This window comes from Staurois parvus, unplaced genomic scaffold, assembly GCF_062004578.1.
Source record: "Staurois parvus isolate SC_StPar_1 unplaced genomic scaffold, SC_StPar_1.0 ptg001131l, whole genome shotgun sequence".
In the NCBI taxonomy this organism is placed as follows: Eukaryota; Metazoa; Chordata; class Amphibia; order Anura; family Ranidae; genus Staurois; species Staurois parvus.
In genome coordinates, this window is record NW_028318927.1 from 428314 (window position 1) to 452534 (window position 24221).

General features: G+C 40.0%; 1 protein-coding gene and 1 long non-coding RNA gene across 12 annotated transcripts in view; one reads left to right on the plus strand and one right to left on the minus strand.

Moving 5' to 3' along the window:
• Window positions 1-24221, minus strand: part of NFIX (nuclear factor I X) — a 326337-nt gene that overhangs the window by 280121 nt on the left and 21995 nt on the right. For 6 of the 8 annotated variants that reach the window (XM_089659086.1, XM_089659085.1, XM_089659082.1 and 3 more), the window contains exon 1: window positions 13394-13550. The exons of 1 other annotated variant lie outside the window; for it this stretch is intronic. The gene's annotated coding sequence lies outside the window, so the exon portion shown is untranslated. Of the gene's footprint in view, window positions 1-13081; window positions 13233-13393; window positions 13551-24221 lie in introns of those variants that run through there. One more of the 8 variants, XM_089659079.1, reaches the window with a different exon arrangement.
• Window positions 14335-24221, plus strand: part of LOC149439389 (uncharacterized) — a 173679-nt gene continuing 163792 nt past the window's right edge. For all 4 annotated transcript variants that reach the window (XR_016307823.1, XR_016307822.1, XR_016307821.1 and 1 more), the window contains exon 1: window positions 14335-14515. This is a non-coding gene — a long non-coding RNA (uncharacterized LOC149439389). The remainder of the gene's footprint in view (window positions 14516-24221) is intronic.

The window sequence follows — 24221 nt, forward strand, 5'->3', positions numbered from 1 at the left end:
ACCCATTTTTTCTCAATACTGGTGATTACTGAATTCAGCCAGTGATATTAACAAAACAAAATCAGTGAAATTACTGCTCCAATATCTGATTGGTTCTCTCTGTTTGTACACTGATTTGAGGAGGGTATGCTGAGGAAAAACATAGTTTTATTTTTATAGAGTGGTGAATTGGACCTCTTGGCCTTATTATTACTATTAGTAGGGATCCCATGGGGTCTCAAAGTTTCTTTCACAAATATTCAAGTCTTCTTTTCATTGTATAGGATCCCTTTCATGGTAAAAAAAATTACACATTGGCAAAGAGGGTAGTGTGGCCCTCAAAACCTGTTAGGAATTTCAAGAGTCTTCAATAAACCCCAAGATCTGGTCCTGTTACTTTTATTTTGTATGCAGTTGATATGAGCATCAACATAGTTCTTACAGTCAGCCCCAAGACTCGGCTACCAGAACGAGTATCAGATGTCTTATGTACCCCAAAATGTCCCACCTGGTGGTGATCATAACAATGTCTGAAAACAGACTTAGGTACAAAAATCTTATTCTCAAACCAGAGCAGATTGTCCTACATACAGTATGTAATGTAAAGATAGCCATATATGGACCAAAACTCAGCTGGTTCAGCAGGGACCAGATTCAATCTATCTATGGGCAGGCTGATTGTACAAAATCCTACATACTGGTTTTACCCAAGTCGATCAATGGATCGACTTGGGTAAAACCAGTATGTAGGATTTTTACATGTGATTATTGCCAGCAGCTATGGACACTAGCATTAGTCATTGTATTTTCCAGGCAGGGACAGCACCCCACGCCCCCTTGCTGGGAGAGCACAATAGCATAAAGAAAATCGCATCGTCTATGGCAGTGTTTCTCAACCTTTTTTAGTCAAGGCATCCTTTAAAATTATGCACAATCTTGAGGCACTCCATTCTAAAATGTAAAAAACCAAACTAATGGTTTTCCATAATGCAGCAAGAATTATACATTCTTCCAAAGCAAATAAACCTTTGAACGCTGGTACTGACTAGTATTCCAGTGTTTCTCTTCCCCCTCAGTTTCTCTCCCTCAATCAGCTAATGTGATCCCAGTGCTGATGATTGGGGGCAGGGGAGGGCAAGGGAAGGCAAACAAGGATGTTTTTTAGGCACCCAACATCCTCCTTGCCAACCGATGATGTAATTGGTTGTTAGGACACCATCAGCTAGAAGGTTGTAGTGGTGCAGAATGAAAACCTTTGACTTTGTGTAACTTAAAGGCAGACTTCAGCCATCCACTGGCTTGTATACAATTTTTGAGAAATTTTTAGGAATTTTGCCAAGGCACCCCTAGAAAAACCAGAAGGCATCCCAGGGTGCCTGGGCACTCTGAAAAAGGCTGGTCTTTGGCCTGCTTTACTCCTGGGGTTGCGTACTTCTCCTAAGTGCTTGTTTTTCATTTGGAACAGGAGGTCTGTTTGCAGGAACAAAGGAATCCTAGCAGACAAGAAGTTATCAGATGAGGGTGGTTCTTCAGTTTCGCAAAATACACACTATGCCTATGGTTTGCAATTCTTAAACCCCAGCCACTAAGTGAAGTGAATGCATAATGTGAAAAGAATATTGCCCATCTAGTTTGGGATGGTCTCAAACATTAAGTTCTCAGATATTCAAGGAACTTGTAACTTCTAAATATCAATACTGAGTGAGCTGCCTTTTCCAGAAGACATCTCCATTCTTCTAATGAGATTTATATTGCCAGAAGTTCCCAGTCTCCCACATCAGAGTTCTTTTCTGCTGAAATCAGAATCATCCACTTACCAAATATGTGGCAGAGCAGGATCCAAATGACTCTAAACTGGTGCTGATGTGATTAAGTTCCACCCTCCTGCCCTTCCCCTAAAAAAAATTAAAAGTCAGCAGCTACAAATACTATAGCTACTGACTTTTAATATTAGGGCACTTACCTGCCCAGGCATCCAGCGGTGTCCTTACCCCGAGCTGATTCTTCAGTTGGCTGTCAGGTGCTGGCACTGCCATCTTGACTAAGGGAAAATGCCATTGCTTTACAGCCGGTTTCCTACTGTGCATGCGCTAAGTGCGCTGCGCTTTGTGAATGGGCTGCAGTCCTCTGGGACCTGTTGAGTTTTCCAGGGGGCAAAACTTCCAGCTCAGTTTGCAGTGGTGAACTTAGCCAAAAGTGGGAGCATGTACCTGTAAACACCAGGTACCCGCTCCCCCCTCCCCCCCAAAAGGTGCCAAAAGTGACAGCGGAGAGGGGGAGGAGGCAGACATGCAGAGCTTCCACTTTTGGGTGGAACTCCGCTTTAAGCTGGTCGAATGCTGTCTAAGGCTCGAGGCCCCATGAATATGACTGTTCTACTGGTGAGTTGTGCGATAAAAGTGATGATTAAGAAAAATACTAAATCCAGTGAACTGTTGAGTCTTACTGGGGCTGGTTGGGAATGGCTGTGACCTTCTAAGGTCGATCTAAATGTCCTTAGTGGATATGATCAGTCCCAAAAATGTAATGCTCTGTCATTTTAAATTCATACCCATACTGTTGCCTGAAAGGCCGTCTCAAATATTCAAAATGTCTAAATCAGGTGTGAAATGAAGTTTTGCATTTATCACTTTCACGTATGTGCACCAAGTTATAGGCTTCTGATAATCTACGCATGGGTGAAGGTAATTGCCTTCTTCTCTACTAAGAAAATTCCTGGCCAGCCAAAGAGGTAGAAGGGCAAATAATACCCTTCCTCAGATTATCATTGATGTACTTGTTCAGGGTCTCGAATTCAGGTTCAGAGGAGGGAAAAATCTGGTTCAAAGGAATTTCAGCCCCAAGAAGTAATTCAATTGGGCAATCATATGTCCTGTGTGGCAGATGGGTCTCTGCTCCTTGTTTATTGAATCCACCCAGAAAATCATAATAGACCATAGGAATGGAATTTTCCAATTAAGCGTCAAGAGGATCCACATAGAAAAGAGGTGAGGATGATGTGGGTAAATCTTGAAGGTAAAGCTGAGTCCCAATCAATACACAGGTTATGTACTGGCAGCCACAGCATGGCCAAAATTATGGAAAATGAAAGTGAAGCAATGGCATTCAGACACAGCATTCTTTACCGTGAGGGGATATAACAGCTGGTAGAGGAACAGTTTTTTGTGTGACTGGGCCAGATTTGATATGAGAGCCATCCACGAAATGGACGGACAGTCCTTGTAAATTGGGCTGAAGAGTTATTTGCTGCTACAAGGCAAAATAAAATCACAAGTGGTTGGCCAGAAATGGACAGGAACCTACTGGATCTTTGCAGGACATAGATAATGCCTAGTATGCCTACAGCACAACCACAGGTTGTTCTGCCGACAAAGGTGTGGAAGTCATAGAGGATCTATTTGCATTGGAGCTGGTGCTTCATTGACTGGGGTGGCTGGACCCATGGAAACAGAGCCTGGCAGAACTGAAACCTTTGACTACATTAAAGTAGGAATGAACTGGCTGTTATTTCAGCTCTACATTCTCTCAACCAAGCCAGATGGACAAGTTCCTCTAAACAGTCTGGAACCCATACTCATAAAAGTTAATCTTTTAAAGATTCTGAAAAGCCCAGACAAAGTTGGGAAAGTAGGACCATGTTGATCCAGCTGGTATCAGAAGCTCCATTACTTGATTTCAGTGACCCAATGCTCTACTGGTCTACAATCTTGTTGGAGAGAATGGAAGGTAAACTCAGCAGTAGCTGATAACTGAGGAACATCATAAAGGTGTGCTATGGCTTAGAGGACGGTAGACACTGTTGACGAGGAGGGGCTGCTTTTTTCCATCAAAGGCTTGTCTTGTGCCCAAGACTGTGGTTCACCTTGTAATACAGAGATTTTCCTACTTTGATTCTGGAGAGAAGGCATGGGGCTGCACACTGAGGTACAGTTGGCAGGCATTTTATAAAGGTCTGAATTTGCTTTGTTAACTAAAAAAACTGAGGAGTAGGCACTCATGGCTCAGGGGCAAAATCATCACTGTAGTCACAGCTATTACCTCAAGTGTGGCTGGCGGTGTCTGTGTGTGAACTTGTATTGAGGAAGTAGCGGGGGTGGAAAGTGACTGGATATGACCCTCTAAATGGCCCTTAAGATTATTCAAGATTATTCAAAGGCAGGGCAAATGCAGCAATATGTTGTCAGACATCTTCCAGTGATATTATCCAGAGATATTACTCCTCTGCCCCAGTACCCTTGACAGAACTGACTGGTCATTAAAAGGCACAGAGTGGCACAACTGCTTAGCTGGTCTGCTGGATGGAGGTGTCAATAGGCTGGAGACACTTGAACAGCAAGAATATGTACCATATGCAGTCAGATGACTGGTTTCAGGAACAGCAAGAAGATGCACGAAGGTCATAGGAACAGCAGGCAGATGCTGGGTCGGTAACAGGCGAGTGGATCAAAAACAAATGTGGCAGCAGGTACCTAGTCAGAGTTCAGGCCAAAGTCGGTGATGGACAGGTGGATCAGGTACAGACGTGGTAGACAGATGCGTAGTCAAGGTAAAGGCCATGGTCAGCAACAGGCAGATAAGGGCAGCACAGCAGCTAAGTGGTTAGCACTTACGCCTAGCAGCACTAGTGTCATCAGTTTGAATCTCAACAACGACACTACCTGCCTGGAGTTTGCATGTTCTAACTGTGCCTGCATGGGTTTCCTCCAACACTCCAAAGACATGCTGGTAGGTTAATTGGCTCATATCTAAATTGGCCCTAGTATATGAATGTGAGTTAGGGACCTCAGATTGTACGCCCCTTGAGGGTTAGGGACTGATGAATGTATAATAAATATGTAAAGCGCTGTGTAAATTGACAGTACTAAATCAGTACCTGTAACCCTGTAATAAATAAATACGTAGGAGTATGTCAATCAGGAAACTCAGCACACAGATCACAAATACCATTGAAGACAGGCCAGCACTGAACCCATGCAGATGCTTCACTTAAATGGCCTGATTGGCACCAAAACCAACAACAAGCCTACACACATGATGTAGCGGGCACGCAGATGCACGCACCCCTGTACACACATACATGACCAGCAGCAGCATTGATCTAATATGGCCACATGGCAATATTTGGAAAATGGCCTTGCCCATTAAAATGATCATGTAGTCATATTAGGTCAATGATCTCACAAACATCCCAGCCCCTTTGTCATTTGAGCTGCTGCAGCAGATGCACGCACCCCTGTACACACATACATGACCAGCAGCAGGATTGATCTAATATGGCCACATGGCAATATTTGGAAAATGGCCTTGCCCATTAATATGATCATGTAGTCATATTAGGTCAATGATCTCACAAACATCCCAGCCTCTTTGTCATTTGAGCAGCTGCAGCAAATTCTGAAGCTCATTGGGCCAGAGGCCTATCATAATGTTATTCCCATGGGATTCCAGGGAAACTTATCTCATCCTTAGTCCTCACAAGGACATCCTGCATTCTGGCATAACCTTCTTGACAATTTCCTTCATCCATTCCAGTTATGTTTCAGCCTCAGTATGGTGGACAAGGCAGAAGTGGGAGTGTGAGCAACGCAACTTATCTCAGTAACAGCAGCTGCTGTTAATGCTCACAGCACCTGAAGATAGTTGCTCAGCACAATATCAGGCTGCCTTGAAGTGGCCTCCTGAGGTAACTACTCCAAATAATTCATGTGCTTGGTGTTGCATCCCGACCCAAAAAAGCTAAACTGAGATGCTATGGATTTAGCTTCTCCAGCACTGCCCTTGTTTATTTCTTTTCTAGCTGTCCATAGAGACAATGTAGCACCTTAGAAGCCCTACATTTTCGACAAAAACAACAGATCTAGCATCTACATATATTATTTTTTTGTATGCTGAGCTTGCTGCAAATTGTATTATTTATAAATCTTTCATTTAGTTATATTTTGACACACTGGAGTCTGGCAATTTGTCCACATTTGCCAAGGCATTTGACATTGGTGTCAGAGGTGGGCGGGCTTCCTTTTGAAAAATGTATGTGAAATGATTTGTGTTATTAAAATGTGCATACGCTATCAACATTTCATGTTGTGTGGGATACATGTCCAAGAAATTGGCGCAGATAGACTGCTCTATGTTTTTCAGCATGTGGGAAAATATGGCACACCCACAGATGCTTTTCAGAAGGCTACAGAGTGTTATCAGAAGCACAAATGCCATTAACAATGCAAGAACAAATAAGTTGCTATTTCTTTTTATAGTTTTTAATTATATCAGCTATATCCTGAAACATATTTTTCACCAACTCTAGAAACAGTAGACTAAATCTTCCCTTACACACATATATCAATCTGCCCTACCTGAGTACGACTTGGATACATGAAAACCAAATTTCAGTCATCTATGGTAGCTGCCAAATAAATCTGACCCGGTCAAAGAGCAAGTGCGCCATATATCCACATCTTGCGGGTGCAATAGCATTAGCCATCCAATAACTGCTTACATGCGCATTTCTGCTCATTGTAGGACTGTGTTTTCCATTTTAGTTATCACATATCCAAATAGACCTTAAATGTCACAGGCTACCCATATAGGCCCAATTAGTGTATAAAGCTTGGACTACCTTACAGTATCTATTTAGAATTAATATATACAATTTTAGACCTCAAGCAGAATAGTTCATGTAACTAATGAAGAATATATCATGAAATGCCACGGTGTCAGGAATAACATCATCTACCTTGTTGGTTGTATCTACTTCATTACATTTTCTAATATACAGTATATATTTCTGATTGAAAAATATAGTACATTTATAGAGACCATTGTCTAATTTCTGATTTTTATACCCTTTCAACTTCCCACCTTCAATTCCTTTTACCTTACCACTCTCTTTTGGGCACCTTTCATGTCCTTTAACCTTTCCATTTTTTTTTGCCTTGTTCTCTCATTCTTTTTATTTTCCAGGTCACTTCACCTGCTGATTGTCCTCCTCTGTTCACCTCCTGGTCTCCTTTTTTCCACGTCCCCAGTTTTTACTTAGCTCCAACCTTAGGTCTTCATTATCCTCATATCATTTCTTTTTTACTTCACCTGTCTTGTTTTCAGCCCCCCAGGTTTCCTTTTCATCTTCGGCATTCTATTTTCTTCTTTCCATCACCTAAGTCTTGATTTCATCTTCACTTCCTTGGTCTTCCATTTCCACCTCACCAGTATCCTCTTTTTTTTAAACAAATACCTCTACGCTAATTAAAATAATGGTGTTCAGATTATTTATGTGCATTGGAAGAATTACAGTTTTTACAGTTTTACCTGCTGCTGTTCTGTAAAAACGGACATATGCATTCTAGTCACTTTCTACTTCTTGAGCGCAAAGTGAGAGGGTCTGCTTGTTTTATTCAAAGGATCGGTACAAGTGTTTTAACCAGAAAAGCATTATCATGTGACCAAAAAATATTTATGGGCATTCTGTACACAAAATAGAGAACTGAACACCTTCAATATTGGCTTGGTTACACCAAAATAATATTATAATTTTTTGTTATTGTTAGAAAATCAGATTGAAACACAAATGTAATTTTAATAAAATTCTAAGTAAAAAGTTTGTCTTTTTTTCTCCAGTCCAGAATATTCTCTTGAAATCTATTTGTGTATCAATGTGATTTGAAAACTGAAGGTTTTCTCTTCATTTCATGTACCTTCTTCTTTTCTTTTCTTACTCTCCAACCCCTTATTCTTTACACTAAGTTGGTCTCTTATTTTTTCTTTCCACCATTCTTGTATCTTGTGATTTACATTTGCTAGATGTTCATTAAAAAGGCTCAACATTAATTTTATGAGCTGGCCTGAAGGGTATTATCTATGTTGGCCAAAAATGATGTGCTCTCATGAAAATAAGCACATTTTGCCTCATTCAAAGAAAAAAAAAAGCTTTTTTGGAAGAGGACCAGCTTATGCTAAATGAAAAAATATTTGGCCAGCAGTCTAGAAGCTTGGTGGACTGTAGAACTATTGGAACAATCATAGGTGTCATATAGTAGATTGAAGACCAAGGTCCAGGTGGACACACTGAGTTATTTTCCACTTTGATTTGATGGTGTTTTTGGTTGAAAAATCAAGAGAAAATAATTAATGCTATAAAAAACGTATTCTATTGCCATTCAACAGATTCAATCAAAATTGGTGAATTAATCAAAAGAAATTATTTGATACATCACACAATTTAAAACCCCTAAAATTATGCTAAGAATTTGTTTTACTTACTCAACTGCTTTGTTTTCAATTTGACAAAAAAAAATATTTCAAGTCATCAAACAGACCAGGAATAGCAAATAAAAGAGGTAATTCTGTTGTCCTCATTAGCCCTTTGAAATTATAACTGCACCAAATCCTCTGCAATTTTTTTTAACTAACTTAGACAATGTTTTGATTGTGGCGCAAAGGGTTTTTCAACAGCATTTTACACATGTCCATTATTACTTGGCCATTAATAAAAACACTGCTGTTATTATTGCAAAAAACGTTCATGTTGTACAAACCACTTGTAAATACTGGCCCATATATGGTAAGCATTGATCTTAAAGCTGATGATTTGAGGTCACAAATTGATTTGACTGCCAAAAAAGTTCTTATACAATAATCCAGACTACCACGTCATCCTAATGTTTAGGACAATAGAGACAGAAGTGGAGGGTAGTTGGGCCAAAACCTTATATTTCAAGAGTTTACCTGGCAGTGGATTCTCAAGTATGTAAGATGGATTCATTTTTAATCTACAAGAAGACCAATTAACATTGAACCCCGTACAAACGGGAGGCATCTGCTGATCCTAAATTCCTAGGTACTAGTTCGCTTATTGATAACGCACTTCAGCGATGTAGTGCACCCAGTGGTCACATTTGTGGCTCAGCTAGAAGATTTTTTTTTGTGGTTTTATCACAATTGTCAGGCATTAAGATTGTGATGTTGCCAGACCAATGTACATATAACCATTTTCTGGAGGCAGACATATTCTAGTTGCTTATCAGGATTGTAGCGCATACATGTATTTTGCTGTGGTACTGAAATGCCAACTTGTAAAGAAGTTATATCATTGGATATGTTGGTTATTGATGACACTGTCACATTAATTAGAGGACAGCTTTATACTTATAGAACCTCTGTATAATTCTTCCCATTGGTCCCTATAATGTCTTTTAATAACCCATATAATATATATTATAGCTCTGCCTATTACTACATAAACTCCTCCCTATAATTTCTCTTGTTACAAAAAAAATTATATATATATATATATAAAACCACTTGTTGCTCAACTGGATTCCTTATAACATCCTATTCTTATCTTAATCTTACCTTATTCCTTTTAACATTGTCTTTGCGCCTTCCTATGAATCTTTATAACCCCACCCCATAACTTCCTATTGCCCCATATAATATGTGCTATTAATCATCCTCTTACTCCATATAACCTCTCTGTGAATGTCCACTTAGTGATCATTTTTTATTTTTTTGTAGACCTGGAGGCAATAATGCCCCCTTAATATACTGTGCATCTGAAGATGTAATCGTGTAAAATGTTGCTTTATTACTTCCTATTGATTCCAGGAGATCATAATATTCTGCACTAGTACTCTTCAACTGAACAATCTCTTTAACAATAACTTTTCCATACATGTATTTCCTTTATTCCATGTTCTCAGTAAAACACATTTATTTCAACTGATGCATATGTTTAATAAAAATAACTAGAATCTTTGGATGTAAAGGTACAATAGAACCTTAACTTTTTTTCTGTTATATAAAATATATTTTTTATCTAAACTTATAACTGGTCAAGTGGTCATGCTTTCTATGAAGGACCTCAGAGTAACATTGTAAATAACTGTATAACGACAAACACATTCGACAAAGTGCGATCATTCAAATCCTATTGCTTCTCTTTTTCCACGTTCAGGACAAACTGTCGGCTGTGATTTATTCATAAATATTTGCAATACAGATATAGTTTTAGTCTCTCGTTATGTAAACCCAAGACCATTTTAAATATATATATTTTTTTTTAATTAATTTCATTTTGGACCTTGTACTTCCTGATGTAACTGAAACACTTACACCAAGTCCACGTAGACTATCCAGAGCTCACTAAAGTTCTGAAACTGTAATTCGTGTATAGAATTTAGATTAGTTATATTATACTAAAATTAGTTAGGGCTAATGATATATATATATATAATTTTTTCTTTTTAGAATTATACAGTTTTTATTGTATAAGCAGCTGAAGTGGCGCAGTAGTATAATATATTACATGTTCGAAATTTTTTTTATGACAGCAATACTAACCTGTTCAGTGGTCACAATACATTAACACCAGCAGACTAAGAAATAGAAAGTAAATCAGGACTTTGTATATAAACAGTATTACTATTACCGAACTTCATAGGAACTAATGCTGCCGAAGCAGTGTTACAATATGTATATAGAAAAATGAATCCAGTGGAAGGGCGGCAAAATACAAAACGCTTCTTGTGTATTTGTCTACTTCTAATACACATCATATATACACTTTATAAATATAAAGATATAGCTAACATATGCATGTTTGCAAAGTAATGCATACATGCATGCACATTGGTATATATATATATATATATAAAAGTATATGTAAGTGGATGTAGTGAGAGTCCACTTTTCACGTGATCACTATGTGAGAAACTTGTGGCAAATTGGAAGTGACTCACCCTATTTGTTATATATATATATATATATATATATATATATATATATACATATACATTTATCAACACATACAGAGACAGATAGATATTTGTGTACACATATATGTAGCTATACCACACACACTTTGATTTGTTATGTACATACATGTTCCTATACAAACATGTATTGTTTCTACAAATTCAGGCACAGAGAACCTCATAAAGTATTACAAGTCAATATCATTATAACATTTCAGATGATTTATATTCCAATGTGTATATATATATTTATATATATATATATACACATACATATATATATATATATACACGTGTGTGTGTATTATATATATATTCTAATTTTATATAATAAATATATATATATAATACACACACATATATATATATGTATATATATATATATATATATATATATATATATATATATAATACACACACACACACACACACACACATATATATATATACATACTGTATATATATATATACTGTATATGCCAGAATTTGTTTTTGAATGTAATCTTCTACATTTTATTGTGTAGACTACATAAATGGACATAAATATTTTATAGCAGAATTCCACCCTGGTATTGGTTCACAATGGGACCTTCTGGGCACAGTCCTGCATGCCATATGTTACTTCCTGGCAAAACGCTATGTTCCTTTCAATGTATGTGCAGCTATGCACAAGTTGCTGTTGGAGAGGTGCACTTCATTGATGATAATATTCATAGATGGCTTTTGTAAATCTGCCATCATGGAGGGTATTTTTAGCACTATGTGCAGCTTTATAAATTTCCAATACTCAAGGTATGGTCGAGCAATGCCAGGGTTTCTCATATGTGCCTTTAAACTCAGCAAGTATTATCAATACCCAGTGAGGGGGAAGGAGGGGAGGAGGGCATACTTGGTGACTGGTCACCCCCTCTGCCCTGAAGTCTGAGCATCAGGGTACAGTATCAGCTCCAGGGGCCTGCGCCATATGACTGTCTCCAACCAGACAGGGCAGACGGGGTAAAGTATGCACTGCACTTTATCTCTAGAGTCTGATACAGAGCTGCTTTATATATGAATATCTGAAAAAAAGGCCACTTTGGAATAAATATACAGAACATTAAAAATTCTGGTCACACCAGAAGCCCGTAAAGAAGTAGTAAACATGCATAGGCCTGCACCCCCGAAAAAAAAAAGTCTAAGAGTTGGTGTCATTCCAGCACATGTGGGCACATGCCTTTCAGGGATGGCATCAGCACCAAACCAGTGGCACATGTGTTTTTCGCACAAACAGCGAGACACATACTGTGGGTGCTGAAAATACAAGATCAGGATTAACAGTCAGTGCGGGAACATATAGACCTTTGGTGCGAGCAAATATTTCATGAACCACATTATGTACGCTGGTACCAGAGGGACTTAAAGTCATGCTTTGAGGGTGCATAACTAAGTATCAGTACATAAAAAGTAAAAAAAAATTAAAGGTCATGTATGTTTATGTGTTGTATACATTTGCATATACTGTAAATATCTATCTATCTATCTATCTATCTATCTATCTATCTATCTATCTATCTCGTATGTATATATAAATAAATAATTAAATAATAATAACTATATTTATGTATAATATATATATATGTATATGTGTGAGAATATATATATATATATATATATATATATATCGTATTTTTTATATATATATATATCTATATATATATCTATATATAAATATTATAATAACAATATTTATGTATAATATATATATGAATATATATATATACATATATATATAGTATATGTGTGTGAGAATATATATATATATATATATATATATATAATACTCATACATATATATATATATATATATATATATATATATATATGCTCATACATATTCAAATACATACAAAACACACATGTAATACACATATACACATAAAAATTATATATATGATACATATATATTTTGTGCGTTTGCACCTATAGATATATACACACACTCAGATTTCTATAGTAAGCACACAGGTAGATAAACACATACATAATTATGTTTGATTTGGACATTACAGAAGTTAGAATAATTATGACCAATCTATTTCCTCGCCTCTACTTTAAAGCAAGTCCACTGTTTTCATCCCCTAGTCGATTGTCCCCTCCGTGCTTCCAGGGCCAAGCCAGATTCGCTTCTACCTGGGATTGGGAAGAAATTTGCCAGGATGAAGCTCAGCTGGGACAATTTTGTGGGCCCTTTTGCTAAATCTTCACTCCAACGCGAATGAGATTAGTTTTACAATGTATGTCCCCAGAACAAGGTCACCAATGTGTTTTGAGCAGAAAAGGCTGTAATGACTGCTTAATATTAAAATGGCACATACCAGTCAGAGGGAGGAACTTCTATCAACACGGCAAACAGAAAAAAAAAAAAAAAAAGAAGAGATGTAACCTTTTAAGTTCCCAATGAGAGAAAAGTTTGGTGGATTTTAGGAATTCTTGCACGGCTTCAAATAGGAAAGTGAAAGGGAGAAAATAATACTGAATGGTAACATGAAAAAGAAGAACAAAAAAAAAGAGTAAAAGAATGTTGCAAAGAGAGAAAAGATAGAGACAGCAAAGAGAAGTAAATTATCGAGTACAAAAATAGAGAGTTAAAAAAATGGTGGGAAAAAAAGGCGCCTGGTAAACCTTACATCTCCTGATCCTTTCTGCTCTCCTTGAATTGCTTTTACTCTAACACCCAGTCCAAAATGTAGGGAAGTCAGCGTTGAAACACTGGAACCTTGCCATCTTCTATGCAAGCCAGCCTGTAGGATTTCTCAGCTGCAGTCAGCCTGCAATACACTTTTACAGGAAGGGGGGGACAGAGAGAGAGAGGGAGCGAGAGAGAGAACGAGAATGAGAGAGTGCAGAAAAGAGACGCACGGCATGTCTCTTCTTCTCCCCCACTCAGTACCCTAACTTTTACATTTTTTTCTCCTTTTTCCCTATCGCATTCCTTTTTTTAAAAATATGCGATAAACGCCACTTGTTTTATTTTTCTTCCACTCGCTTGCCACTTTAGTGCCAGCTCTGATGTTGGCATGGATTTTACTTTTTTTTTTTTCTTCTTGGCTGGGTTTTCACTCCACTCCCCCCCCCCCCCTCTTCTCCCCTTACCCCAGCTCCTCCACCCCTTCCAAACTCTGTTTCTCTGGCCTGCCCTCTCCTTTTTTTTTTTTCTCTCTTTTTACTCTCCTCCTTACCCACCACTTTTACACCCCGGCTGCCGATATTTTTTATTTCTTTATTTCTTCTCCACTTTTGCTTTTGCCAACTGTCTCTCAGACTACCCTTGTTCTTTTCGACGTGCCTTCCTTGTTTAAACAACCCCCCTCCTTTGCTCTCTCTCTCTCCCCCCGTTTTTTCCTCTGTCCTCACAAACACATGTTGTCCCTCTTTCTTTCTCTCTCTTTAATTCTGAGATGGAGAGGGTGCCAGGCTAAAACTGGAGTCGTGATTGAATTATTAATAGGAGAATTACAGTAGTTTTAACATTGTGTAATCTTTGTGTGTGCCACGGTGAAAGTAGGGGTGGGTAAGGGCCAGGAAGGACTAAAGGGGGGGGGTGGTTGGTGTCAGGAGCCAGATTTGGGGTGAGTTAAAAAAGATCAGACTGGAAACTACAAAGTTAGGAAGGAGTCACCAGCGAGACTGAGAAGGCAGAGGACGAGAGGGGAGGAAAGGACCTGAAACCAGAGACGGCCACCACCGCGCAGAAGGAACAAAGTTTTGGCGTTTTTCGCTTTGAACACAGAGTGCAAACTAAACTGGGCGTAAGTAACTAAAAGAGGTTTACTGTACGGAGAGGATTCTGTGAGGGGAAGGTGAGCTAGAAAGGGAGAAGAAACGAGGGGAGGGCAGAGTGGAGAAACAGTTGAGGGAGTTGATGTTGGGGGCAAAGTTAAGTCACTTTTTTCTGCAACCTTAATTCCCCCCTGCAGCATGAGGCGGAGGAATGTGGTCATATAACATGTGATAGGGCAGATTAAAGGGACAAAGGTCCTGGTGGGTGAAGGGAAAAAGGTAGTCGGAGAGATTGCATCTCTGCCTGTGCTGGAGTGACACGGCACCTGGAATCTACTATTGTGGAAGGCGGAGAATAAAATAAAAAAAAAAGATGGAGGGGTTAGGTGAATAGGAGGAAAGGAAGAGAGAGAAGGGGGGCAGGCTAATAAAAAGTGAGAGAGGACAGGAAGACGGGAGAATAAACAAAGGCAATGGGGTGTTCAGGAGGAGGGATGAGGACAAGCACAAAGTGTTTCAGGGGTTAAAATAGTTAGAGCGTGAGTATATGACTTATTAGGCACTGAGCAGATTAGTGAGAATACAAGAGAAAATAGATTGTGTGAAGTGAGCCAATGAGTATATGCATGAGTAAGACTACTTTACAAACTTAGGCATCCACAGACATGAGATGGTCGGATTGGATCTTTTGTCTATGGTGGCAAGCAGGTGCCCACTGGCTGATAGATGTTAGGGGCCATTGATCAAGGAAGTTAGTAGACCTGTCCCAATCACACGGACTTTGATTACCCTGCATACCCCTACCCCTCCTCCACTGGAATAAACTTGTTAGATCAGCAGAGGCAACCCTGCAAGTTTATAGAGCACAGCTACAGTCACCATAAAAAGTCACCGCCACCATTAAAGCTACAGACACCATAGGGTAAACCATAGGTTAAATAGCTCATTATGAGTAGTGATGTGCTTCTCAAACTCACTTGCTCACTCCCAACACTCACTTATCTGATAACAAATTCACTTTGTGAGTTGCAGCTTCTACAGGTTTTCTGCTTTCATTCTAAACATCTTTTCTAATGAATGGGCCATTAAGGAAGCGCTGCGTTTAGCGTCATACGGGAAAAAAAAAAGCCAAGATACGTCTGTGGCTGCGTTTTTACCGCATGTACACATACAAATGCGCGTAAACGCATTTAAATGTGACGGATATAAATGCAACAGATCTAAACGTGCCTAATTTTGTCTCAACGCGTCTAAACAGATGCTTTTTTCTGCAAGCAGAAACCTGCATGCCCTTCCAAAAAAATGGACATGTCCATGTAAATTAGGTCTTAAAGGAAGTGAATATAAAGACATAGTCGTGTACTTTTACTAGTTACATTTAAAATGATATATAACGAGTGTCTGGACTTAATGGTGTTTTATCTGCCCGAAGCTCATCTTCAAAGTGAACCTGTATTTGCCGATGCAGGTCAAAGTATTAGGTTCACTTCAACTGCTGTCTCTCCAGATGCACATGCTCACCTATCTTTGCCATGTTCAGTTGGTGGGAGCAAGGAAGGTCCTGTGTAAGCAATATGTGGCAACGGACACCTCGTGTAGGAGTGCTGATTGGTCCAGCCCCGTTACATGGGAAGAGTCACATGCTTCTTCATACTCAGAAGCAACAAGTATTTTTCTTGCTGCTGGCAATGAATGGATCAGTGGGGAGCAAAAGAAAAGGTGAGTAATGAGCCCAAGTATTACCCTGAATGAGTTGAATTTTGGTTGGAATTGCTCCTGAAAAACAGTAGTGCACTTTCTGGTATGTGAGCGTGCCTACAGCCACATACAGTTGCAAGAAAAAGTATGTGAACCCCTTGGGATTACGTGGAGTTTTGCATGAATTGGGCATAAAATGTGCTCTGAACGTCATCTAGGTCACAACAATAGAAGAACACAGTCTGCTGAACATAATACTACACAAACATTAGATGTTGAAATGGTTTAATTGCACATAACATGTAAACATTCACAGTGCAGGGAGGAAAAAGTATGTGAGGCCCTAGCTTAATGACTTCTCCCAGAGCTTATTGGAGCCAGGAGTGAGCTAACCTTGACTCCAATCAGTGTGATGATATTGGATGTGTTGCTGACAGCTGTCCTGCCCTTAAAAACACACACACCTGTTTTGGGTTTACTGGTTTCAAGAAGCACTGTCTGTTGTGAACCATGCCTCGCAGAAAAGAGCTCTCAGAAGACCTACGATCAAGAATTGTTGACTTGCATGAAGCTGGAAAGGGTTACAAAAGTATCTCCAAAAACCTTGATGTTCATGTGTCCACGGTAAGACAGACTGTCTACAAATGGAGAAAGTTTAGCACTGTTGCTACTCTCCCTAGGCGTGGTCGTCCTGTAAAAATGACTGCAAGAGCACAGCGCAGAATGCTGCATGAGGTAAAGAAGAATCCCAGAGTGTCAGCTAAAGACATACAGAAATCTCTGGCACATGCTAACATTTCTGTTGACACATCTACAATAAGGAAAACATTGAACAAGAATGGAGTACATGGGAGGACACCACGGAGGAAGCCATTGCTGTACAAAAAGAAGATTGCAGCACGTTTGAAGTTTGCAAAAAAGCACCTGGATGTTCCACAGCACTACTGGCAAAATATACTGTGGACAGATGAAACCAAGATTGAGTTGTTTGGGAAGAACTCACAACACTATGTGTGGAGAAAAAAAGGCACAGCACACCAACATCAAAACCTCATCCCACTGTAAAACATGGCGGATGGAGCATAATGGTTTGGGGCTGCTTTGCTGCCTCAGGGCCTGGACGGATTGTTGTCATTTATGGAAAAATGAATTCCAGAGTTTATCAAGACATTATGCAGGAAAACGTACGACCATCTGTCCGCCAACTGAAGCTCCGCAGAGGATGGGCGATGCAACAGGACAATGACCCAAAGCATACAAGTAATTCAACAAAACAATGGCTGCAACAGCACAGAATACGCCTTCTAGAGTGGCCCAGTCAGAGTCCTGACTTCAACCCGATTGAAATGCTGTGGCATGACCTTAAGAGAGCGATTCACACCAGACATCCCAAGAATATTGCTACACTGAAACAGTTTTGTGAAGAGGAGTGGTCCAAAATTACTCCAGATCATTGTGCAGGTCTGATCTGCAACTACAGGAAACGTTTGGTTGAGGTTATTGCTGCCAAAGGAGGGTCAACCAGTTATTAAGTCCAAAGTTTCACATACTTTTTCCTCCCTGCACTGTGAATGTTTACATGTTACATGCAATTAAACTATGGCAACATCTAATGTTTGTGTAGTATTATGTTCAGCAGACTGTGTTCTTCTATTGTTGTCAGAGCACATTTTATGCCCAATTCATGCAAAACTCCACGTAATCCCAAGGGGTTCACAAACTTTTTCTTGCAACTGTAGCTGTATATTGTATAGTGTATGCAGGTGCAGTTTGTACTTCCCACTGTAGGTGGCGGTCGGCCAAAGCAGCAATACAAAAGGGGAAGGAAGCTGTAAAGTTCTTTTATCACTTCCTGCAGTCATCAGGGAGATCCAATTGGACAATGGCACCTCACCGAACCTCGGTGGCCACCACGGGTCAGGGCAGAGTCTACTTAAGACTCTGGTATCCGGGTGTGGCATGCTTTGGGCAAGTTGCTAGTGTAGGGACAGGTTCCCTGTCTGGTAGGGTCAGCATATAGTGGTAGGGAGAGGTTCCAGAGGAGTAGGGAAAGTACAGGGACCACGTTATTTCCTCTCAGGAAGCCTCCCATTTGGGTGTAGAATGGCCATCCCACATTCCCGCTCCTCTTGGCAGAAGATGTCGGCATCTCAGGATACGCTTCGCTTACAGTCTTGTAAGTGGCTCCAGTCAGCTTTGCCTATCCACCGGGCCTGGTTGTGTATTGTTGGAACAGAATACATTGTTTAATCTCATCCCAGCCTCTGTGTGTTCTCTGCTTGCCAACACACAACAGTATAAACAGAAGAAAACTTACCTTATTCCATGCTCCTCTGAAAATTGGTGCTCTTTTTACCATTTGTTCCAGCTCCAGGGTGTGTGGACACTCAACATCCTCATGTACAATGCAGGACCGCTGGTCCTATGTTGTATGTGATGACACTGGTGAGGGAACAGCTGGAAGATCGACAAACAGGGAAAAAGGTATAGGAGCGAGGAATAAGATAAGTAATTCACTGCTTTACAGCGATTAGTAGACTAGCGATTAGTAGACCTTTATAATATGGGTGGGAAGGGTGATCAAGCAAAATTTTATTTAAAGGCTGACCAGAGTTCACTGTAATATGAGCTGAAAATATGTACGAGGCCTTGTGGACCACAGTTGAGCAACACTGCTTAAATGAAACCTTTCATAAGAGAAATGCTTAGACTGTCGTTGCTGACCTCCTGAAAATGCTGGTTGTCTGACCGCCTTACTGGTCCGGTGCCTTCAACACTTTTGTATTGTGAGTCAAGTATACAGGTCAGGCATTCTGACTTCACTGTGACATCACTAACTGATTGAGAATCAGAAAGTATCAGTCAACAATATAGTCAGACAGATAGAATTTTAACAGTGAGGTCAACAATGGTAGGTTGAGCATTTTATCATGATAGGTTATCTTTAAGGCTGCAATCCAAGCAAAGAATTACATTGTTGCAATGCATATATGTACACTGTTTTACCCATCAAAAGACTTAGAGTTATGGTTAGCCAGTCTTGTGATTCCTGCCAGACAGCGCAATCAGGCCCTGGACCAGGGAATCAGGCAGATTACACTGCAGTGACACAACACAACCTGGTCTAAAACCCACTCTGGCATATGATTGGATATTGAAGGAGCAGAAGAGTAAGGTTGCTAAGAGGAAGTAGACAAGAGAGTAGCAATCGGTCCTTGACCCAAAGGGAATACAGACCTCCCTGGTCCTCTGTACTTTAGAACTTGGCTCCAGGGGTGGATTTCTGGCAGGTTTCAGCACAAAGCCATTAGCCCAAGATCTTAAACCTGCCCAAACTTAATAATTACCTTATGTTGGCTATTATGTAGCACTCGCCCTTTAAAGGGCCTGCTGATTTGGTCCCAAAGCTTTTTCGCCAGTTAGTGTAATAAGAGCCAAGCACACATCTTCAGTCACTCTTCTGGTTCAATAATTAGGCTAGGGGTATCCTTTTTTTGATGCTTTATTAAACTTGAAATTGGATAGGTGCAGGGTAACTGTGGGATATTCCTTTAGGGCAAAGTACTGAGATGAGGATAGTGCTTACTTCCTCATGCTTCCTAGCACAGTCCTTGCAGCAGCAAATGATGAACTGGGCTACACAGAGACACCATAAGGAATGTTCATTTTTAAGCACAAGCTGATGCTGATTCCAGAGCAATAGTAACAGCACACAGTCACTGGAATCTTACATACCGGTCTGTACTCACAAATGTCCTTGGATACTTGGATGCCTCCTTCCAATATCAGCCAGACATGTCTCCTGTGAATTCTTCTGGCCTGATCCCCATAAAGAAATCCCTTGACCAGCTCCAGCAAATTTCAGTAAAGTAGGCCCCTCAGCTAATACAGCTGGGACCTTGATGACCAAGTGAAAAAGCACAGCTGGACTGCCCAGAAGGGCAGCAACCCTTCATGCTGGGAACTCCTCTGCTCTAGGCTTCAGAGTATTTATGCACTCTCCCAGTCACCTCCTGGGTACCCTCCACCCACTACATTCTCGAACCCTCCATAAGGCAGGGGAAAGCAGTCAAAACTGCAACCAGTGAGACAAAGAACAGCCCAAAACCATCACAAGCGCTCAACTCATTACAGTTGAGCTAAACATACACTAAACTTAACCTAAAAAAACCTAACTAGAAGGGTGCTACACATACATGCTAGTTTTCAGGCAATTACCTCTACTTTCAACTGGCTTTCATTTGCAAAAGCAATTTAATGCAATCTATCACCAAAAATGTCTATTCAAACCATAAAACAATAAAATTATTGGTAATAGGTTGCCTTTATCCTATTGTTTTTGTAAGGGAAACCTAATTGAAAGCGGTTAAAAAAATACCCAAAAAGTGGTCTTTATGCCACGTTCAAGTATTTGCAATTCCCAATGGAATGAAAGTGGTTGAAATTGTCTAAAAGTTTCCAGGTATATGGCCATCTTTTTGATGCTTTCATTTAGCCTTTAACCACAAATTTTTCCTGGTTTTAAGGGACCAAGTGATAAAACTGAGTTTAGAAACTGATCATAAATGGCTTTTTGAGCAGCATTTAGTAGTTTTTATTTGATGCCCACCTCATTTTTAATCACTTGGTTGCTGAAAACTAGGAGTCTATTGTGCATGAAAGCTGCTTGAATGCCAACAACTCTCCACAAAATTACCTAATTTTCTGCTACTATTAACCCGTTTCTGCCTGAATGCTTGACACTGACCCTAGCCACTAAAAAGAGCCCTCAACTCTTAACCTTCCCCACAATGTTTAATCTTGAACTTGACCCTAATGCTGATCTCCAACCCAAGTGGTAATACATAACAAAAGTCTTAATAAGCTTTTAAAGTATATTTAAGACAATTTTTTGGGATAAAGAGAGAAATGTTGAAACCCCCTTTTTTTGCAGTCTGTGTCCTATTGGGCCAGATAGCCTGTTATAGTGATGGGCCAATACAAATGTATGAGAGAGGGATGGAGCAGTAAGCTACCAGAAAGTGTTGGATTACAATGACATAAATGCCCATTTGGACACAGTGGGGGCACTGAATCTGTTCCAGGTATGTACAGCTATAGGAGTGAGGCCTCCATGTTTTTTTCATGGCAGGTTTCCCATACCCTGAAAGAGTGGACACAACCCAAGTATGGTAGGAACGGACAAAACGTTAAGGTAAGCCAAACAGAGGGTGGAAATTTGGTAAGAAAATTTCCATGCTACACTTTCTGAAATATATAGGAAGTCAAAAAAACTAATCCACCTCTAACTGAAATCACTTTTGGGTGGGCTGACCTGAGAAAATAAAGACTGAAATATGAAAGGAACTGAATATAAGGTACAGATAAAAATGGTTTTACTGTAAAACTCATCAAACCTAAAAATCACAGCCTTTTACAGGGAAAATAAATCTCAAAACCTGGAACTTTGTGTGGATGACAGACAAATGTCACTAGTCTCATACATGGTTAAAGTCACTAAATTTAATAATGGTGAAATGCTAAGCAGAGTTATAAAATTCTGAGTGGCCAACAAAGTATTTATTTTATGTGTCAAGTACAAAGATGAAAAAAACAGTTGTGTGAACAATGTAAATGACTAAGATGACTATAGACAAAGAAGATAGATGACAGAGGTGAGTGTTGATTAAAGGCTAACACTAGCCAAAAATGGATTTTTAGCTTTGGACTAAATGAAGCATAAACATTTCCCTTTGACTGCATTAGGGTGATTTTCCCCCCACTTGCTGGCTCTTCTTTTACAGTGGACTTTTTAAAATACTATCCTTTATAACTATGGCAGTACAAGAGACTGTACAGTACCAGTTATTCAGGATGAAGCAATTAAAAAAAAGGCAGAGGTTCTAACCCAGAGGTCTTTTTTAAACAAATGGCCACTTTGTTATCATTAAGGCATTAGAGGCCAGACTATGCCCAGAGGGGGTAAAAAAATGTCTGGATGCCAGTGGAAGTAAAAATTGACCCAGTGCATGTGGTTCGTTGGAAGAGTAATAATCACCCATTGTTGATGTGAGTGGGAAGAATAATGCCCCATTAATATTGTCAGTGGGGTGACTTATGCCCCATCTCTCGTGTCAGTTGGAGGAATAATCCCCTATTGTTAGCGTCAGTGGGAGGAAAATTTTAATAATTTCCCATTGTTGGTGTCATTGTGAGAAATAGTGCTCTATTGTTAGTGTTAGTGGGGGTAATAGTGCCCCATCATTGGTGTTATTGGAAGGAATAGTGCCCTATTGTTGGTGTCAGTGGGAAAAATATTTCCTCATTGTTAGTGTTAGTGGGAGGAATAATTTAATAATCTCCCATTGATTTTGTCAGTATGAGGATTAGTGCTCCATTGTTAGTGTTCGTGGGGGTAGTAGTGCCCCATCATTGGTGTTATTGGAAGGAATAGTGCCCCATTGCTGGTGTCATTGAAGGAAATATTTCCTCATTGTTAGTGTTAGTGGGAGGAATAATTTAATAATCTCCCATTGTCGTTGTCAGTATGAGGATTAGTGCTCCATTGTTAATGTTAGTGGAAGGAATAGCTTCCCATAGTGTTCCATTGTTGGTGTTATTGGAAGGAATAGCTTCCCATTTTTGGTGTCAGTGGGAGGAATAATTTCTCATTGTTTGTATCAATGGATGGAATAGAGCCCCATCATTGGCATCATTGGCATCAGTGGAAGGAATAGTGCCCTACCTTTGATGTCATTGGGAGGAATAGTGCTCCCTTGTTGGTGTTAGAGGAAGGAATAATATCCCATCATTGGTGTCAGTGGGGGGAATAGTACCCCATCATCAGTGTCAGTGAAAGGGATAGTGCCCCATCATTGGTGTCAGTGGGAGGAATAATGCCCCATCAATGGTGTCAGTAGTTTAGTGCAACGCCCACTGCTGGTAAAGGCTGGTTCTTCCCTAATAGTAAAGAGGCTGCCCACCGCCGCAAGTACCAGACTATGCACAGAGGCTTCAATAGCTCAGTATAGGGGATGTATTTTTGAAATGTATTGCTTGAAGAACTTTAAACAGGAGAGGGGTAAGGGCATGGGATACTCAAAAATGCTTGCACAGTAACAGGAGGACATTTTTCTCTAGGCTGACACTCCAGGATTCTGCTGAGGACAGGGGAATGACCAGTACTCTGAGACCCTATGAAAGCCAACTCAGTCCATAGCTACCTCTGGAACTTCTATCCCAAAAGCACACACAGTCACCAGGAATTAGTTCAGGGTCATTACTCACAAGTCCCCAGGACAGTTGCACACCTTCCAGTTTCCTCTGGACACGATCCAGTGAGGGAGACAATCCTGCTCCAGACCAGATCCCTTTTGGTGAAGTTCCATGTCCATCGTTTAGAGATGTCCCACAAGATCACTTCAGGCTTCCAGTTCTGCCACAGCTGAGACCTCAAGTACAGCTACACAGTCCAAGGGTTGCTCCAGGGTGCCTGAGGCTTTGGAGCCCACCTGGAGAGAAAGAACAATCTCTCCAGGGTTTCATATTACTTATCACCTGCCCAGCCACCAGTCAGCACTGTCCAGACAGAGGACAGGGGTTCTGCATCCCCCTAGAGCAGAATTTTCCTCCTACAAGCTTTAACATGTGCTCAGCTGGACACTGATAGAAGTCACAAGAGTTCTCTAACTGCTGATAACAAAAAGGTATTTAACAGTTTGTATTTACTAAAATAATTGCATCTCCATGTTCTGTTTACTGTGGGAGACCAGATATAGTGAATGCAGGGTCCGGGGAGACCAGATATAGGGAATGCAGGGTTTCGGGGTTTAGGGACCTTTTAATTTAACAAAAATTTCAATCTGTTTTACATTTTTAAATGTAACTAGTGTAAATACCTGAATTTGACTTGGGATCAGCCGTTTCCTTTCCCCAGAACAGCAAAGCTCAAATTGGATGAGGGAGAAGCAGACGTATGGGTCAATCAAATGTGCTGATAATGAACAGGTAGACAGGAAGATAGAGCAAAAAATGATCCCATCAGTCTGCTGCTGTTCC